Raw genomic sequence first — 18603 nt, 5'->3', positions numbered from 1 at the left:
AAGTAAGGGAACTCACCCAAAATCCATCAGTCATAAGTGTAGTCCAGAGAATTCCATGTCTGATCCATCTCTACTAAACAGCTTTCACATCTCGCGGCATTCTCATTACTTTTCAGAGTCGGTGATTAAAACGACTGAAATCTCATCAATAATTCTTCAATCAATGCCGAAAAGATATCCATCTGATCAGTCGTAGTATAACTCTATCCTGTCTGGATTCTATGCAGTTCTATTCCTGTTCAATATACATCCAGAACAAATATCTCATACTCAAGCGAGTTAGGACACAATTACCTCGATCTTCCACCATTTGGTGTCCAAAAACCTCTGCTGCTTGCTCAAGCAATAGGAATTCGGATCCGAATGAAATACAGTTCATATCTCAAATAAGTCATGCTTAACAATTTAAATCACAAAATCATGTAATCCAAATAATTCTCCAACAATAAAGCATGCTCGCATTGTATTTAATAAATCAATTAAATAACTCAAACACATGCGAGAAACCAATTCAAGCGGACTCGATCTACCCGCTCACTCTAGTTCAGTCCAAGAATCTTATCTCTCTGATACCACTTAATGTGAGACCTCGGTTCTAAACCACTAATCTCGGATTTATACAACAAATAAGCATACTAGATCCAAGACACAAAGCAAGAATTTTTTTTTTTTTATAGGGGGTGCGCTCGGGCGGTCAAAAACCGCCGCTCGAGCTCGCCCTAAACTTCAAAGCTGCTGGATTGCTCATACTAGGGTGCGCTCGGCTGCTAAAAACTGCAGCTCGGGCGCCCCCTGCAGCAGAAATAGAACAGAGCAGAAATTGCTTGGCAACTTCAACCAAGAGCCATTCGATACATCAAACTCAAAATCATGCATTAAAACGCAACTCAAAACGTTAATACACATGCATACTCCAATACAAGGTAGTTATAAAGTTATACAATCTCGAACTAATAGAACATGCTTTCGTCTAGCTTATTCAATACAAAATAAGTTCGAATACGATCTAAGTTTGATTACATATTCGACTTCTAAAACAACAAGGCCTCACGTCTATCATCTCAACCACCTAGTCATGCTGCCTCTGACTCGGTCTTGCCCCACCTGTTGCCAAGTATACATACAAACAAAGACAACAGCCGGATAATCCGGTGAGAATAATATTCCCAGTAAAAAGAGACAACATGCAATAACAGAAAATCATTCCAAACGAAATGCATCAACTTCCAAATAATAAATTAACAATCATGCAATTCCACAAGCATATCTAAAACTCAATTCATATGCATAAATGCAATGCATGTCTTTAAAATCTGGGATTATCAAGTCGGATAATCAAAAGAGTTGCTGCTTTTGCTTTTGGGATCCCGAGGACGAGATCACGTAAACAACTCACCGACTCTCCCGATCGAGGTGGTGCTACGTATCTCTATCCTCTAGACTTTGGTGCGACTATAAGGAGTATGCTAGCACTAGGTGAAACGGCTACACCCAGGCCACTCGCAATATAATCCCCAAAACATCTATCATAAAAGGGTCGTCCTGCCCGCTGCTCAAATCAATGATTCTTGGCTCAAGATGAATGCAATGCAAACATAACTCAATCAACTAAATTCAAGTAAAAGCAAATAACATGCAAGTATGTGATTCTTCGGAACACTCGAATCAAGTCGGATATGAGTCACACGTTCCATTCCAATCTAAGTCATCTTTTACCTCTTTCAAACATCGATGCTCCAAACCTGGAAACAAAGACAATAAAAGAATTCCAAATCAAAATTCCATTCCAAACAAAGTTCAACGATGAAGATAATTCAAGTCAACTTCCGAGGATGAGATCAACTCGATACCAAACCTCAATCAACTCTTCAACAATTCGAAAGCTGTCAATTCTGAACTCCGCTATCTTCAATCAATCTGTACGGATACAAGCACAGTACAATAACAATCCATCCAAACCAAAATAATCCCAAAACTCAACAAAACTTCCAAAATTCTTAAAATTCAAACCGGCGGCATAACTGCTAGAAATTCACCTAACCAAAAATGCAAACATCTAAATATCAATCCCAACAACCCATAACAACAATAATTCATCCAATCCAATCCAACAAATCCAAAAATCCCATTTTTGAATTAAAGCCTAAAAATTCATAACAAATCCGAACGACGCTCTATTTCAAAACCGACAGAGAATAAACGATCAGAACTCTGTCAAGATCAACATACTCCAAATTCAATCGATTCTAACAACATCCAAAAAATAGAACGAATCTGATCGGAGAAATACTTACGATATAACGAAGATCTCTCAGCCGTGATCGCTAATCTGCCTTCAGAAATAATTTCCAATGGACGGATCGAGCTCGGGGAGAAATCTAAAAGCTTGAAGAACTTGGGAATCGCTTCAATGGAGGGAGACGACTTGGAGGGGAAGGGAATGAGTGAAGAAAATTCAAACTCATGCTTAAATATCTAACAAATACCAAATTTGCATTTTAGTCCCTGAAAATTCCGAAATTTACAAAAAGGACCCTGATCAAATTTAAGTCGGCTCATGAACTCTGGAATCTTCGATTATCTCAAATAAAGTCAATTAAGATAAAATCGGGGCGTTACAGTCGTAGAATAGAAAATAGCGCTCATCCACAACACTTTCTAATGAGCGTTGTCGTAGAGTTGAAAATAGCGCTCATAGACAACGCTTTTAATAAAAGCGTTGTTGTTGAGGCGAAAAAAGCGCTCAAAGACAACGCTTTGAATAAAAAACTTTGTCAAAGGTCCACAAACAACATTTAACAACACTTTCACGATCGAAGCGTTGTTATATCTATGTTGTTGTTTCCATATTTTTTTGTAGTGTGAGGATCAAAGTTGCTCAAGATAGACAAGCCAGTTACGCTAATATTCACAGCAGGCCATTGCAGTTTGAGCCTGGTGAGTATGTATTCTTACGAGTGTCACCTTTTAGGAAGGTGATGAGATTCGGTGTGAAAGGCAAGTTATCACCTCGTTTCATTGGGCCTTTCCAGATACTGGAGAAGATCGGAGATGTTGCTTATCATTTGGCATTACCGCCATATCTTTCCAGTATACATAATATTTTTCATGTGTCGTTACTTCGACAGTACATAGCTGATGAATCACATGTGTTTCAGTCTTCTGATATTCAGCTAGAGCCAAAGCTGTCTTATGTTGAATGACCACTCCATATCCTAGACAAGAAGGAAAAAGTGCTTCGGAACAAGACTATACCACTTATGATGGTACAGTGGCAGTGCCGAGGTGTTTAGGAAGCAACTTGGGAAACCGAGAGCCATATGCTAGCAGAATATCCTGAGTTTTTTGCTTTGTACTTTTGATTATCATGTAAAAGATGTAATTACAGTTGTTATAATAAGTCATAAGATTGATATTTCATTATGATTACTTCTTTAGATTTTATTTCGCAGACGAAATATCTAAAGATGGGGAGAATGTAGTAACCCGCATCTCAATTTAATTAATTACATGATTAATCAAAACTAAAAAGATAAGTAAGGGAACGGAGCTTCCGTTGGCGAACGGATGCAACGATGAAGGGGCAGAACGGACGCAACGTTCCTCAGAACAGACGCAACGAACCTTGAGTTACAGGCAGGCATGAGGTGGCCTGATGACTAAGCTACAAGTTTTAACAAGTGTCAAACATGCAGGAATGGATGCAACGAACCTTGAACGGACGAAACGTTCGTGTCCGGAATTTTTGGCTATAAATAGGGGTCTTCGGAATTCATTTTCAAATAAGAATTCCGATTTTCCTTCTTCGATCAGTTATATAGTGTGAGTTATATACTTGAGGGCCCTATCGGTTATAATAGAGGTTCTGGAATAATCAAGGTGTGGTTATAGTCATCCGGACTAGCGACTTCAAAGGTCTTACTACGGACGAAGGTATGGTCCGGGAATCTATTTAAGTTTTGGGAGTACTTATTAGCTTAGTTAAGGCTTATAGAACTTGTGTAGTGATATGGTGAACTTTTGAATATAGGCTTGGAACCTAGGATCTACTATACTTAAACTAGCCTAGAGGTACGTACACATTGACTGAGATTGTCAGCGAGTATACATGTTTATATGTTGCATTTATTTGGCATTATTATATGACGTGATATATGATTTACTGCTTTCTATACTCATATGTCATGTGCATATACACGTTGAGCCTATACCTTGTTATACCTGATTATAGAGCCGCTCAGCTCTATACTGGATAGTCTGTCACTAAGAGTACAGCGACGGCGGGGACATGGATGTCTGACTACTCTGGTGTACTAAACGAGTGTGGTTGCACCCAGAGGTTGATCCGTGCGGTGGCAGCACTCATGTGGCACCGGTACTAAGCATGACTTTTCAGATGACCCTTTACCAGTCTTCATGTTGCATGCATTATATACATATATTTACTCATGTTTATGTACTGGGCGTTAGCGCTCACGTCATAGTTGTTATCTTGGACACCCTATTCCACGGGGCAGGTCGCAGGATGGACGGAGCTGGTAGTTCAAGGCAGGACTAGGGAACAGGAACCTTGAGGAGTTAATTATATAGCATGATTCGATATAGCTGTATAATGTTTACTTTTAAGTTTTTCAATATGGTTGTATCACTACAGTATTAAGCCTGGATATATTTTATTAAGCTGATATGTATTAAGCCTGGATTCAGTTTTTTAGTGCTTAATTCAATTTGAGTATCAAGAGTTGTTCTGATTTATTTCATGCTTGTGTGTTTGATTATTAGATTGATCACCTGATAATTCTTTCGTACAATCTACCGCTAAATTAGAATTCAAATCCGTAATTGTTTGAATCATCTGATTTGTGAAGCAACTACATTTAATATTTTCTGTTGTTGAATTTGTTAAATCGTAGGAACAACAATTGACTAGGCTAAATACATCCGCTGGTGCATGTGGTGTCTAGATTCATCAGTTTCACTCATATGAATGCTACCTTAGATTTAAATCTAGATCACTGGTATTTGGGTTGATTTATTGGTAAGGGTTAATCTAGAACGCTGGTGACTAATTAACTAAGATTAAGGTGGAACAAAAAATAAATTTTCAATAGTGAATATTTAATGAAAATTAATTATTTTTAGAGAATCGTTGATCAAGTGAATGATTCAAGGGTGTAGTCGACCGATACCAAGTCTCGTTAATTTATTGATCTTCCTTATTTTAATTCTTGCATATTAGTTTTTAAAATCTAAAATCTCCTTTAATTTAATTCCAGTATTTTTAAGAACACAAATAAATTTCACTTTCCTCGTGGGAACGATCCCTACTCTCGCTACTACATGTTTATTTATTTAATCTGAGTTGGGTTAATTTGCGCGTGATACGACTAAACGCTACCAATTACCCAGACCCGGACCCAACTAACTTGACCCACCATATTTTAGACCCGACCCAAACCCAAGAACCCGAGCCCGGCCTGTCTAAGACCCAAAAACGAAACCCTAGCCCGAGCTGCCATCTGCTTGCGTCCAGCATCCCTTTGAGTTTTTCGGCCGCTAGCTCTGGCTACCACCGACCGGAGACCCCATCGGTAGGACCTACCCAGAGTCTTGTCGTTCCTAACCAACCCAACCCCAGCCCTGATCCTAGCCCTGCCTGGTCCAGTGAACCCATCTTACACATAACCCTAGACCTGCGACTTGCTGCACCATTTTCTGATATTGCTTTGTTTCCAGCCTACCCTGGCTCAAACCACCATACCACTCAACCCTAGGGACCCTAACTCAGACCCAAACGTGTGGAGAAGCCTACTGGAACAGTCCATGAAAGAAAAAAGGTGAGGAAGATGATGGAAATGCTTAAAAACGTGGATTACTCATGTAAATTTGGATGATCTTCATTAAAAGCACAAAAAACATTCAAGATCAGAATTTTCATGCTAAAATTCAAATAATATGACTTAAATGGTGATCAAGAAGGGATTCGAACGTGCCTTAGCATTGATTACAATCGAAAATACGATACCGATGCATAGATTGCTCTCCGGAACAAACGGGTCGTCAAGGCCTTGATTTATCTTCAAGAAAATCAAGAAGTGCGTGAGCAGTGAAGGGAAGAAGCTGCTGATAACAGAAAATGACGGCTGAGAGTGAAACGTAAAGATGGGGAAGGGAAAATGAAAAAATCTAGTATAAGTTTGTAGGGTTATGGACTGGGTTTAATTAAATAAATATATCAAGTTAAACACAATATAGCCCACTAAATAATCTGGTAATAACTTAATATTTTCGAAATAAATAAGGCCCTAAATTTAAAAGTGGAATAAAAGCCCTTAAAATGGCTTATTTCAATGAAAATCGGGCTTCTATACATATATATATATATATATATATTAAAACTCCTATTTTTCTGAAAATAAAATCTTAAAATACTAAAGTATGGCCCTTGAAAACCTTAGTAAAAATTTTGGATGAAATTTTTCATCTCGTTCGTCCACAGTCTCGTCTACGCGATCGAAAATTGACTTTTCTAAAATAAATTCATAAATTCCATAATAGCGGGTTAAATTCTATAATAACATTTAAAACATGCAGATACTTCACTTAATTCACATAATAGCACATAAAAATCATTTAACCCATTTTTATTAATTTTTAAATCAATAAATCTCCTAGTTATGCATGCGGGTTTATGTAAAGAATTTCCGAGCATTACATTTCATGACATCAATTTTGTCTTCACAAGTAGCCAAGAATGGTCTTCCCAAAATCAATGACGCATTTTCATCTTCCTCCATATCTAACACCACAAAATCCACAGGAAAAATAAATTTATCAATTTTTACCAGAACATCCTCAATGATTCCACGCTGATATGTGAGCGATCTTTCTGCTAGCTGCAATGTGATTGTAGTGGGCTTCACCTCGCCAAGTCCTAAGCTCCTGAAAAGAGACAAAGGCATTAAATTAATTCTAGCTCCTAAATCACACAATGCTTTATTAAAATTAGAAGATCCAATAGTGCAAGGAATCGTAGAACTACCTGGATCTTTTAATTTCTATGGTATCTTCTTTTGAAGTATTGCGCTGCACTCTTCAGTGAAATCCACTGTCTCAAACTCCTCCAACTTCCGCTTCCTAACATCACCTCCTTCAGGAGCTTAGCATAATTTGGCCTTTGCTGCCAAGCATCGGCGAATGGAATATTAATGTGAAGTTTCTTGAAGATCTCAAGAAACTTGGCAGACTTTTCTTCCAACGCTTTATTTTTGAATCTTTGTGGGTAAGGAAACTGATAAGTGAAATTTATGCAATTAATTTATATATGATTTTACTTGGCTTTTTTCATGTATCGGGTGGATTTTATGCATATTTGTTGTTGTTTTTGTGAGATGTAAGGATTGGAGGAAAAGTAACAAGAAAAAGCAGAAAGATGAAATATGGAGCATCAACTTTCTAAAATTACTGGGAATGTTTGGGACATCCAAATACAATCTCCACCGTTCAAAATGAATTTCAAGTTGTTTAAAGTTGCTATCAAAATTTCAGCTCGATCATACGGCTATAACTCAGGATATGAGTTTTTCAATAATGTTGCGCATTGGACGCAAGGTGTTGTGCCCCATCTCCCAAAACTGGCGCTCCAACGCCACCTGTACGAAAAACCAATAAAATTTTGAAATCTTAAAAGTCTCGATTTCACGGGCTTTATTTGACGGGCTTCAAGGACATATAAAAGAGAATAATCGGACCTAGAATAGGGGTAGAACACATGCATCACACAAGAGAGCCGCACAACACAGACACAACAAGAGAAAAATAACAGAACCACACAACTACGCATTCAAGTAGGCTTGGGACACGGATTTGAGACGTGAGAGCGAACGACAAGGGATAATCATATCACAAGACAGAGGACATGCATCTAGGGACGGAGAATCAACTATAATCTGTGATTTTTATTATTTGCCTTGATTTATTATGAGATTTTTGAATATGTCTATGTTTTAATTATTTCATTATAAAATTATTGGTTGTTTCTATAGATTGACGGATCTTGATTTGATTTTCATGTTTTGAATATTATTTTGCCTACTATTATTTGTTCTTAACAATTTATTTGTGTATTCTTGATTTGATTGCATTTCAATTTACTGGCCATAGATTGAATGTCAAATATATTTGAAATCTGGCACTCGGGATAAGAGATTTTGAATAGGATCATAGGAAAACAAAACCTAGGATTTTTGTAGAGTTCAGGAGGCTTGCAAGTTATTTTGAGGTCATTGAAAGAGAACCATAGAACTTGATTAAATTATTTTGTTATTTGATTTCTGATAGGGATATCAAAATTAGCATTAGAATAATAAAATTTACTCGGCGCTCGAGAGAGGAAGTAAATAACAATTAAGTGTTTTTGGCCTATAAATTAGAATAGATGATATAATCAATTGATATGATTTTCATGAATGAAAATCGAGAGATATCTTGTATCTAGAACCCATCTCAGATCGTGTACCCAAAGCCATCTTTTAAATTTTGGATTCTTTATTTTATTTTATTGAATTTTAAACTTTGATTTTTCTAAAAAAAAGTTGAGATTATTTTAATTACAGTATTTAGTGTGAATATAAATTTTCAATCATCGTGGAAACGATATTCTACTTACTTTATATAAAAACTTGACACCGTGCACTTGCGGGCACAAAATCACGCAACAAGTTTTTGGCACCGTTGCCGTGGAATGAATTTTTTTTATTTATATTAAATTGTGATAATTAGTATTAATTTTGATTTAGATCAATTTATTTTATTTTATTGGTTCTAATTTAATTTTTTTCTCTGTCTATGCAGTTTATGCGAGAAAGCCAAAGTTACGAGTCACTGCTCTTTGATCCAGAAATCGAGAAAACTGCTAAAGCCTTGAGAAAAGCTTGAAGAGAAGAGTTGAAACAAATGGCTGAAAATAGAGAAAACAGAGGCAAAAGAGGAAGAGGTGAAAATAATGCTCCGATGCCAATCAGAGATCATTTTAGATCGGTGATAAATAATCATTATTCTGGAATAGCTCGGTAGAATATCACTGCAAATAATTTTGAATTGAAGCCAGCTCTGATCAATATGGTGCAGCAAATCCGTTTAGGGGTGCAGCCACTGAAGATCCGAATCTGCATCTGCGTACTTTTCTGGAGATTGCTGACACAGTGAAAATTCATGGTGTTACTGAGGACACCATCAGACTACGATTGTTCCCGTTATCTTGTAGGGACAATGCTCGTAGTTCGTTGCAGTTATTAACTCTTGGGAGCATCAGTACGTGGGAGGACATGGCATCTATATTTCTGGCTAAGTACTTTTTGCCTGCCAAGTCTGCCCAACTGAAAATTGAGATCACTACTTTCAAACATAAAGATTATGAGTTGTTTTATGAAGCTTGGGAGCGCTACAAGGAATTGCTTAGAAAGTGTCCAAACCATAATTTTCCAGATTGGTAACAAATTGAATTATTCTACAATGGTTTGAATGGGCCAACTAGGACTTCTGTGGATGCTGCTGCTGGAGGTTTGATATTCTCTAAATTTCCAGCGGAGGCTTATGAGATGCTGGAGAAAATGGCTTTTAATAATTATCAGTGGCCGAGTGATATATTTGCGATAAGGAAGTGTAGTGACCCTAACCCAGATCACCTACTAAACAGAACATAGGCATGCAATTAACTTAATTAAACAGATATCAGAATAAAACTGCGGAAACCATGAATATTATACAATCCCAAGTAAAGGAATCTGTAATTTATCCAATAATATACAACCAAATCGAATAGCTGTATAAACCCGAACAACAGTAATAAAACCTAGACGAAGCTCCAGCTGGCCAACCATTGACTAGCCCCTCCTGGATCCACCCTCCTCGTCCAATCGCAAACCTGCCCCATGGAATAGGGTGTCCAGAAAATACAGAGTACGATACGTGAGCATAAAACGCTCAGTAGCGAGAGTATGAGTATACATGCATTCAAAGTGAACTCCCTATAGACTCGACGTCAAGGATCAGATAACAGAGACAGACCGGGCCCTGGTATGTAACACGTTGTGCCGTCGCTTCAGGAGGTGGCTCCCATACCGAGATAACCTGTGGATACGCCGGACCCATATCGATGGAAGTCCATCCACTAACAGGATAGGGTACAACCCTACTAACAGACATCTCGAAAGAGATACAGCAAGATGCAAATGAATGCAACATAATATCATGGCATATAAATCATGCAGTCACATAATACATGCATACTCAGTCAGGATATCTCGAACAGTACTTTCGTACCTCAAAATAGTGCAGGCTTTACCAACTCTAGGTCCACGCCTATAGTCTTCTCTACACTGTCAATTGATACTACTATCGTTAAAGTGCTCTAAAAGCCTTAACTAAGCTATTGCATACTCCTAAATATTTATAGGAAGCAAAAGCTATACCTTCGTCCGTCGTTAGCCCTTTGATGTCGATGCCTCCAGAACTTGGGCACAACTCCGCTACGACTATCGAACGCCTCGCCGACCTCCGGACCAAGCCTAAGAAGACTAGAACAACTCCAAAAGGACTAGAAAGGAAAGGAGAACTCGGAATTGGCAAATGAAAGTGAAGCCTCAGCCTTCTATTTATAGACAACGATCGGAACTTCCGATCCTTGATCGGAATGTCCGAACCTCGATCGGAACGTCCGATCCTGCCATCGGAGCTTCCGAAGATCCTGATCTGCCATGTGTCAAAATATCACTTGTTGACTCCGGATAGGGGTGATCGGAACTTCCGGTCCTGATCGGAGCTTCCGATCTAGCCAATCGTCATGGATGACGTAATATGATCGGAGCTTCCGATCCTGATCGGAGCTTCCGAACTCACCTTCGGAGCTTCCGAACTCTACCCAAGTAATTATGATTAATTCCTTAATTACTGATTTTGGTTACGGGATACTATATTTCTCCCCCACTTAAGATATTTCATCCTCGAAATTAGATCTTAAGTACCGAATGCAAAATACAGAAATCAGAAACATTCTTTATTCAAATCAAACGTTTACAGGATTTGCAACTGAATACAACTTAAAGAATGAAATCAAAAAAACTCAGGATGGTCTTTACGCATCCTATCCTCAAGCTCCCAAGTAGCTTCCTCAGCGCCTCGGCGCTGCCACTGAACTAAAACCAAAGGAATGACTTTGTTCTGTAAAACCTTATCCTTATAATCCAGGATACGAAGAGGTTTCTCAACATAAGTCAAATCCTTGTCTACCTGAACCTCAGACCGCTGCAGAATATGAGATTCATCCGCCACATACCGTCGCAACAGAGATACGTGGAACACGTCGTGAATACTGGATAGATGTGGTGGCAAAGGTAGTCGATAAGCCAAATCGCCAATGCTCTCCAAGATCTCAAACGGACCGATAAACCTGGGAGACAACTTGCCCTTAAGGCCAAATCTGAGAATCTTGCGGAAAGGTGACACTCTCAGAAACACTTTCTCCCCGACCTCGAACTGCAAAGGCCTACGCTTGATATTAGCATAGCTGGCCTGACGATCCTGTGCAGTCTTAATCCGTTTCTTGATTTGATCAACAATATCTATCGCCTGTTGGATAAACTCTGGTCCCTCAGCCTGTCTCTCCCCCACTTCTTCCCAGAAGAGTGGAGTAAGACAACGTCGCCCATACAACGCCTCAAAAGGTGCCATCCCAATACTAGTGTGATAGCTGTTGTTGTAAGCGAACTCGATCAACGCCAAATGATCCTGCCAGGCTAAACCAAAATCCATGACGCACGCTCTAAGCATATCCTCTAACGTACGGATAGTGCGCTCTGACTGACCATCAGTCTCCGGATGATAGGCTGTACTCAAACTGAGAGTAGTACCCATCGCACGCTGAACACTCCCCCAGAATCTAGAAGTAAACCTGGGGTCCCGATCGCTGACAATGCTCACAGGCACTCCATGAAGTCGGACGATCTCCTGAATGTACATCCGTGCCATGCGATCCACAGAGTACTCTCGGCTATAGGCAATGAAATGCGCTGACTTGGTGAGTCGGTCCACCACAACCCAGATAGCATCACAGTTCTTCGGGGATACCGGCAAATGGGTCATAAAGTCCATAGTGATAAACTCCCATTTCCATTCAGGAATAGACAGACTGTGAAGCAATCCTCCAGGTCGTCGGTGCTCTGCCTTGACTTGTTGACACACCAAACATCTCGAAACAAACTGATAAACACTGCGTTTCATTCCCTTCCACCAGAAACGAGTACGTAGATCCTTGTACATCTTGTTGCTCCCAGGATGAATACTTAACTTAGTGCGATGTGCCTGAGACAAAATCTCCTCTCGCAACTCTTCATCCTGCGGAATCACAAGCCTACCAGACAAACACAGAAAGCCATCTAACTGATAATGAAATCCAGACGAGCTACCCTCGTCAGCTAGATTAGCTAAACGCTGGGTCTTTGAATCAGACATCTGAGCATCTCGGATCCGCGAATACAAGGCTGGCTCAGATAATATCGCAAACATCTGGATACTTTGCATACCTTTCTTATGCTTGAAGGTATAACCTGAAGTACAACAGTCACTGATCGCACTAGACATCGAAAAAGTATGAAGTGCGGATAGTCGCACCTTGCGACTCAAAGCATCAGCGGTGAGATTAGCAGCTCTCGGATGGTACTTAATCTCGCAATCATAGTCCTTAAGCAAATCCATCCAACGTCTCTGCCTCATGTTCAACTCCGCCTGAGTGAACAAATACTTGAGACTCTTATGGTCGGTGAAGATCTCAAATTTCTCGCCATACAGATAATGACGCCAGATCTTCAAAGCGAACACAATGGCTGCCAATTCCAAACATGGACTGGGTAGTTGTCCTCGTGAAGCTTCAGCTGTCTAGAAGCGTATGCGATCACATGCCCATTCTGAGTCAGGACACAACCCAACCCTTGAAGAGAATCATCCGTGTAAACTACATACCCTCCAGATCCTGACGGTAATGCCAACACCGGCACAGAAGTCAACCGTCGTCGAAGCTCACGGAAATTCTCCTCACATTCGGAGGACCACTCAAAATCAACACCCTTGCGGGTAAGCTACGTCAACGGTCGAGCTAACTGAGAGAAGTTCAGAATGAAGCGACGATAATACCCTGCTAGACCCAGAAAACTATGGATCTCAGCAACTGTCGTCGGACGCGACCAATTAAGTACCGCTTCAATCTTGCTTGGATCAACAGAAATCCCTTCCCTGGATATGATATGGCCAAGAAAGACCACTCTATCCATCCAGAACTCAAACTTGCTCAGCTTGGCGTATAACTGCTCATCTCGAAGAGTCTGTAGTACCAACCGCAAGTGAGAAACATGCTCTTCCGTATTACGCGAATTAACCAAGATGTCGTCAATAAAGACCACGACAAACTTGTCCAAATACTCCCTGAAGACACGGTTCATCAGATCCATGAATATAGCCGGCGCATTAGTCAAACCAAATGGTATCACTAGGAACTCGTAATGCCCATAGCAAGTACGGAATGCAGTCTTGGCTACATCCTGATCACGGACTCTCAACTGATGATACCCAGATCTCAAGTCAATCTTGGAGTAACTGACGTGCCCTGTAGCTGGTCAAACAAGTCATCAATACGAGGCAACGGATACTTGTTCTTCACAGTGACTCGATTCAGCTGCCGATAGTCAATGCACAGCCGCATCGATCCATCCTTCTTCTTCACGAAGAGAACAGGAGCTCCCCAAGGAGACACAATAGGACGAATGTACCCCTTGTCCAAAAGATCCTGTAGCTGATTCTTTAACTCACGCATCTCTGACGGAGCTAGACGATACGGTGCTCTAGAAATAGGCGAAGTACCCGGCATCAACTCTATGCCAAACTCGACTTCCCTAGCAGGAGGAAAACCCGGAATCTCATCAGGAAATACATCTGGAAATTCATCCACAACAGGAATGCTCTCTATCCCAATACTCTCAGCGGACAAATTAACTGCATAGATAAGGTAGCCTTCCCCGCCAGACTCTAGAGCTCGACAGGCTCTCAAAGCTGATACCAAAGGCATCGGGGGTCGCGCTCCCTCGCCATAGAAAAACCAGCTCTCACTCCCCTCCGGATGAAAGCGTACTAATCTTTGATAGCAGTCCACTGAAGCTCGATAGGTAGTCAACATATCTATTCCCAAAATGCAATCAAAGTCTTCCATCGCTAGGACCATGAGATTCGCTAACAGAATGTTCCCTTCGAAATCTAAAGGGAAACCCATCACTAGACGTTTAGCCAAAGCAGATTGGCCCGTCGGAGTAGAAACTGACATCACTACGTCTAGTGCAATGCATGGTAACTTATGCCTCTTAACAAAACGTGCAGAAATGAAGGAATGAGATGCACCAGTGTCAATAAGTACAAGAGCAGTTATACCATAAAGCAGAAATGTACCTGCGATGACTTTCTCATTCTCCTCCACAGCCTGATCATGTCTCAGGGCAAACACCTGGCCAGAAGCTCGTGGCCTCAAATGAGAACTCCCAGCACACTGTCCCTGCGATCTCTGCTGAACGGTGGCCTGAGAACCCGATCCTGAACCAGATCCAGAACCGCCTCCCCCAGACAGTGGACAATCCCTCCGGATATGACCCGTCTCTCCACAACGGAAACAAGCTCCAGAAGCTCTACGGCACTTGTCGGATGGATGGTTCTTCCCACAGTGATCACACTTGTCCTTCTTACCGTAACGGACAACACCTCCAAAACCAGAGGAAGAAGAAGATCTAGACTTCTTGAAAGTTTGGGCATGGGGACCCAAAGAACTAGCAGGTCTCGACTGAGAGAAAGACTTGTTCCGCCGAATGCTGTCCTCCGCCTGGTGACAACGGCTCACCAAACCCTCGTAGGACATGTCGTCGCCAACCGACACACGGTCATGGATCTCAGGGTTAAGGCCCTGATGGAACAGATTATACTTCATCTCTGAGCTATCAGCAATCTCGGGGCAATAGGATAGCAGATCAAAGAACCTCTGCTGATAATCATCGATAGACATGGCTCCCTGTCGCAGACTCAGTAACTCGCCTGCCTTCGACTGACGGAGTGCAGGAGGAAAATACCGCTTTTGGAAAGCTGTGCGGAACTCGGCCCAGGTGGCCACTCCTCTCGCCGCAACAAAAGGTGCAGAAGTAAACCTCCACCACCTGCGCGCACGCCCATCTAGAAGATAGCCAAGGGTCTCCACTTTCTGCTCCTCGGTGCATTGGAAAGTCTGAAAAGTCATCTCCATGCGGTCTAACCAGTTCTCCGCATCCTTCGGAGACTCACCTCCAACTAAGGGCTTAGGACCCATAGCTAAGAATCGACGCACAGTGAAACGCTTGTCGTCATGATGACGATGACGCCGTTCTCGACAAGGCTCCCGGTCGGCATCACCCCAACGCCCACCAACACTGCCATGAGAACTCCGGTCGTCACGATTTGACATCTACAAAAATACCTCAAGATGAGACTAAATCCCAAGAATTCTTTTGCATGCTCTGATACCATAAATGTAGTGACCCTTACCCAGATCACCTACAAAACAGAACTTAGGCATGCAATTAACTTAATTAAATAGATATCAGAATAAAACTGCGGAAACCATAAACATTATATAATTCCAAGTAAAGGAATCTGTAATTTATCCAATAATATACAACCAAATCGAATAGCTGTATAAACCCAAACAACAGTAATAAAACCTAGACGAAGCTCCAGCTGGCCAACCACTGACTAGCCCCTCCTGGATCCACCCTCCTCGTCCAATCGCAAACCTGCCCCATGGAATAGGGTGTCCAGAAAATACAGAGTACGAGACGTGAGCATAAAACGCTCAGTAGCGAGAGTATGAGTATACATGCATGCAAAGTGAACTCCCTATAGACTCGAGGTCAAGGATCAGATAACAGAGACAGACCAGGCCATGGTATGTAGCACGCTGTGCCGTCGCTTCAGGAGGTGGCTTCCATACCGAGATAACCTGTGGATACGCCGGACCCAAATCGATGGAAGTCCATCCACTAACAGGATAGGGTACAACCCTACTAACAGACATCTCGAAAGAGATACATCAAGATGCAAATGAATGCAGCATAATATCATGGCATATAAATCATGAAGTCTCATAATACATGCATACTCAGTCAGGATATCTCGAACAGTACTTTTGTACCTCAAAACAGTGCAGGCTTTACCAACTCTAGGTCCACGCCTATAGTCTGCTCTACACTGTCAAATGATACTACTATCGTTAAAGTGCTCTAAAAGCCTTAACTAAGCTATTGCATACTCCTAAATATTTATAGGAAGCAAAAGCTATACCTTCGTCCGTCGTTAGCCCTTTGATGTCGATGCCTCCAGAACTTGGGCACAACTCCGCTACGACTATCGAACGCCTTGCCGACCTCCGGACCAAGCCTAAGAAGACTAGAACAGCTCCAAAAGGACTAGAAAGGAAAGGATAACTCGAAATTGGCAAATGAAAGTGAAGCCTCGGCCTTCTATTTATAGACAACGACCGGAACTTCCGATCCTTGATCGGAACGTCCGAACCTCGATCGGAACGTCCGATCCTGCCATCGGAGCTTTCGAAGATCCTGATCTGCCACGTGTCAAAATATCACTTGTTGACTCCGGATAGGGGTGATCGGAACTTCCGGTCCTGATCGGAGCTTCCGATCTAGCCAATCGTCATGGATGACGTAATATGATCGGAGCCTCCGATCCTGCATCGGAGCTTCCGATCCTGATCGGAGCTTCCGAACTCACCTTCGGAGCTTCCGAACTCTACCCAAGTAATTATGATTAATTCCTTAATTACTGATTTTGGTTACGGGCTACTACAGGAAGCCTGCTGAAATTCATGGGGTTGATGCGTTCACTGCCTTGACTGCTCAGATGGCTACTATTTCTACACAGTTGGTTGCGCTGACAAAAGGGAATCAAGTTTCTACTAAGACGGCACCTCTGGCAACTGCCGTAAATTCTGATGATGGATTTGAGAGTGTGGAGCAAGCTCAATATGTGAACAATAGAAATTACAACAATTATCGAGGTAATCCTGCTCCCAATCAATATCATCCTAGTTTGCGAAATCAAGTAAATTTTTCCTATGCAAACAATAAGAATGTGTTGAATTCTCCACCGGGGTTCAATACTCAGAATGGTGAGGTTAAATCATATTTCGAAGATTTAATGAGTAATTTTATTTCGGAGTCATCCACAATATTTAAGAGGAATGAGAATAGGCTCGATAGTATGGAGACGCACTTGACCTATGTGAGTGCTTCTATGAAAAATCTTGAAACACAAATTGGTCAATTGGAAAATGCATTGAATAATCAGCATAGAGGGGTGTTTTCTAGCAATACTGAGGTTAATCCAAGGGAGCAATGCAAGGCTGTCACTCTTAAAAGTGGTAAGGAAGTTGGGGTAGATGACCCAAAGGTAGTGGATAGTGTGGATCGAGTATAGGAAATTGAGGTTGAATTTGAAAAATCTATCAGTAAAAATTCCAGCAAGTCCACGGTTGTGCCTGAAAAACCACCTGTGCCAAAATCTGTTCTGCCATATCCATAATAGTTCAAGAAAAAAACGTTGGATGAGAAGTTTTCTAAGTTTCTTGACATCTTCAAGAAAATTCATATAAATATTCCATTCGCTGATTCTATGGAGAAGATGCCACACAATGCAAAATTCATGAAGGATGTGATGGCAAGGAAGAGAAATCTTGAAGAATTTGAGACGGTGAAGTTGACCAAGGAGTGAAGCGCCATCCTACAAAAGAAACTACCACAAAAATTGAAAGACCTAGGGAGTTTTACTATTCTTTGTATTATTGGTGGTGCAACTGTTAATAGGGCATTATGTGATTTAGGTGCAAGTATTAATTTAATGTATTTGTCTATTTTTAGGTCTTTGCAGCTTGGCGAGGTGAAACTGACCACAATTACTCTGCAGTTGGCTGACCATTCTCTGACCTATCCTCGTGGAATAGTGGAAGATGTATTGGTAAAAGTAGATAAATTTATTTTTCCTGCCGACTTTGTAGTGCTTGACATGGAAGAAGATCAAGATGTCCTTCTAATTTTGGGGAGACCATTCTTGGCGACTGATAAAGCTTTAATTGATGTGCAGGAGGGTGAATTAACTCTATGAGTTGGTGGTGACGCGGTCACTTTCAATATCTATAAGACAATTGTAAGGCCCGGGATTAATTAATATTAATCCGAATTTATTTAATTTTAATCCGAGTATATTTAATTTGGGAAAATTTAGAGTTTTGATTTAAATTCTAATATTCTTAAATTATTTAGGATTGAAATTAAATTAAAATAAGGGCCGAGGACCGAATTGCAAATAGTGAAGACTTGAGGGACTAAAGTGCAATTATGCTTGAAAGTTATCAGATTCTAATTCTAACACTCAGCTTGCAACGTGTATATTGAGGAATGAATGCAGATTTTCAGAACAAAAGCTTTTCCCTCATTGTTTTTCTTTGAAAGTTCGAGTTTCAATTTGCCG

At 40.9% G+C, this 18603-nt stretch overlaps 1 non-coding gene across 1 annotated transcript; it reads right to left on the bottom strand.

Moving 5' to 3' along the window:
* Positions 1 to 9374: 9374 nt before the first annotated feature.
* LOC140876732 (small nucleolar RNA R71) lies at positions 9375 to 9481 on the bottom strand. Its single transcript, XR_012148969.1, has one exon. It is a non-coding gene; the product is annotated as a small nucleolar RNA R71 (small nucleolar RNA).
* Positions 9482 to 18603: the final 9122 nt, after the last annotated feature.

Source organism: Henckelia pumila, chromosome 1, assembly GCF_033568475.1.
Source record: "Henckelia pumila isolate YLH828 chromosome 1, ASM3356847v2, whole genome shotgun sequence".
In the NCBI taxonomy this organism is placed as follows: Eukaryota; Viridiplantae; Streptophyta; class Magnoliopsida; order Lamiales; family Gesneriaceae; genus Henckelia; species Henckelia pumila.
This window is presented reverse-complemented; position numbering and strand designations above follow the sequence as displayed.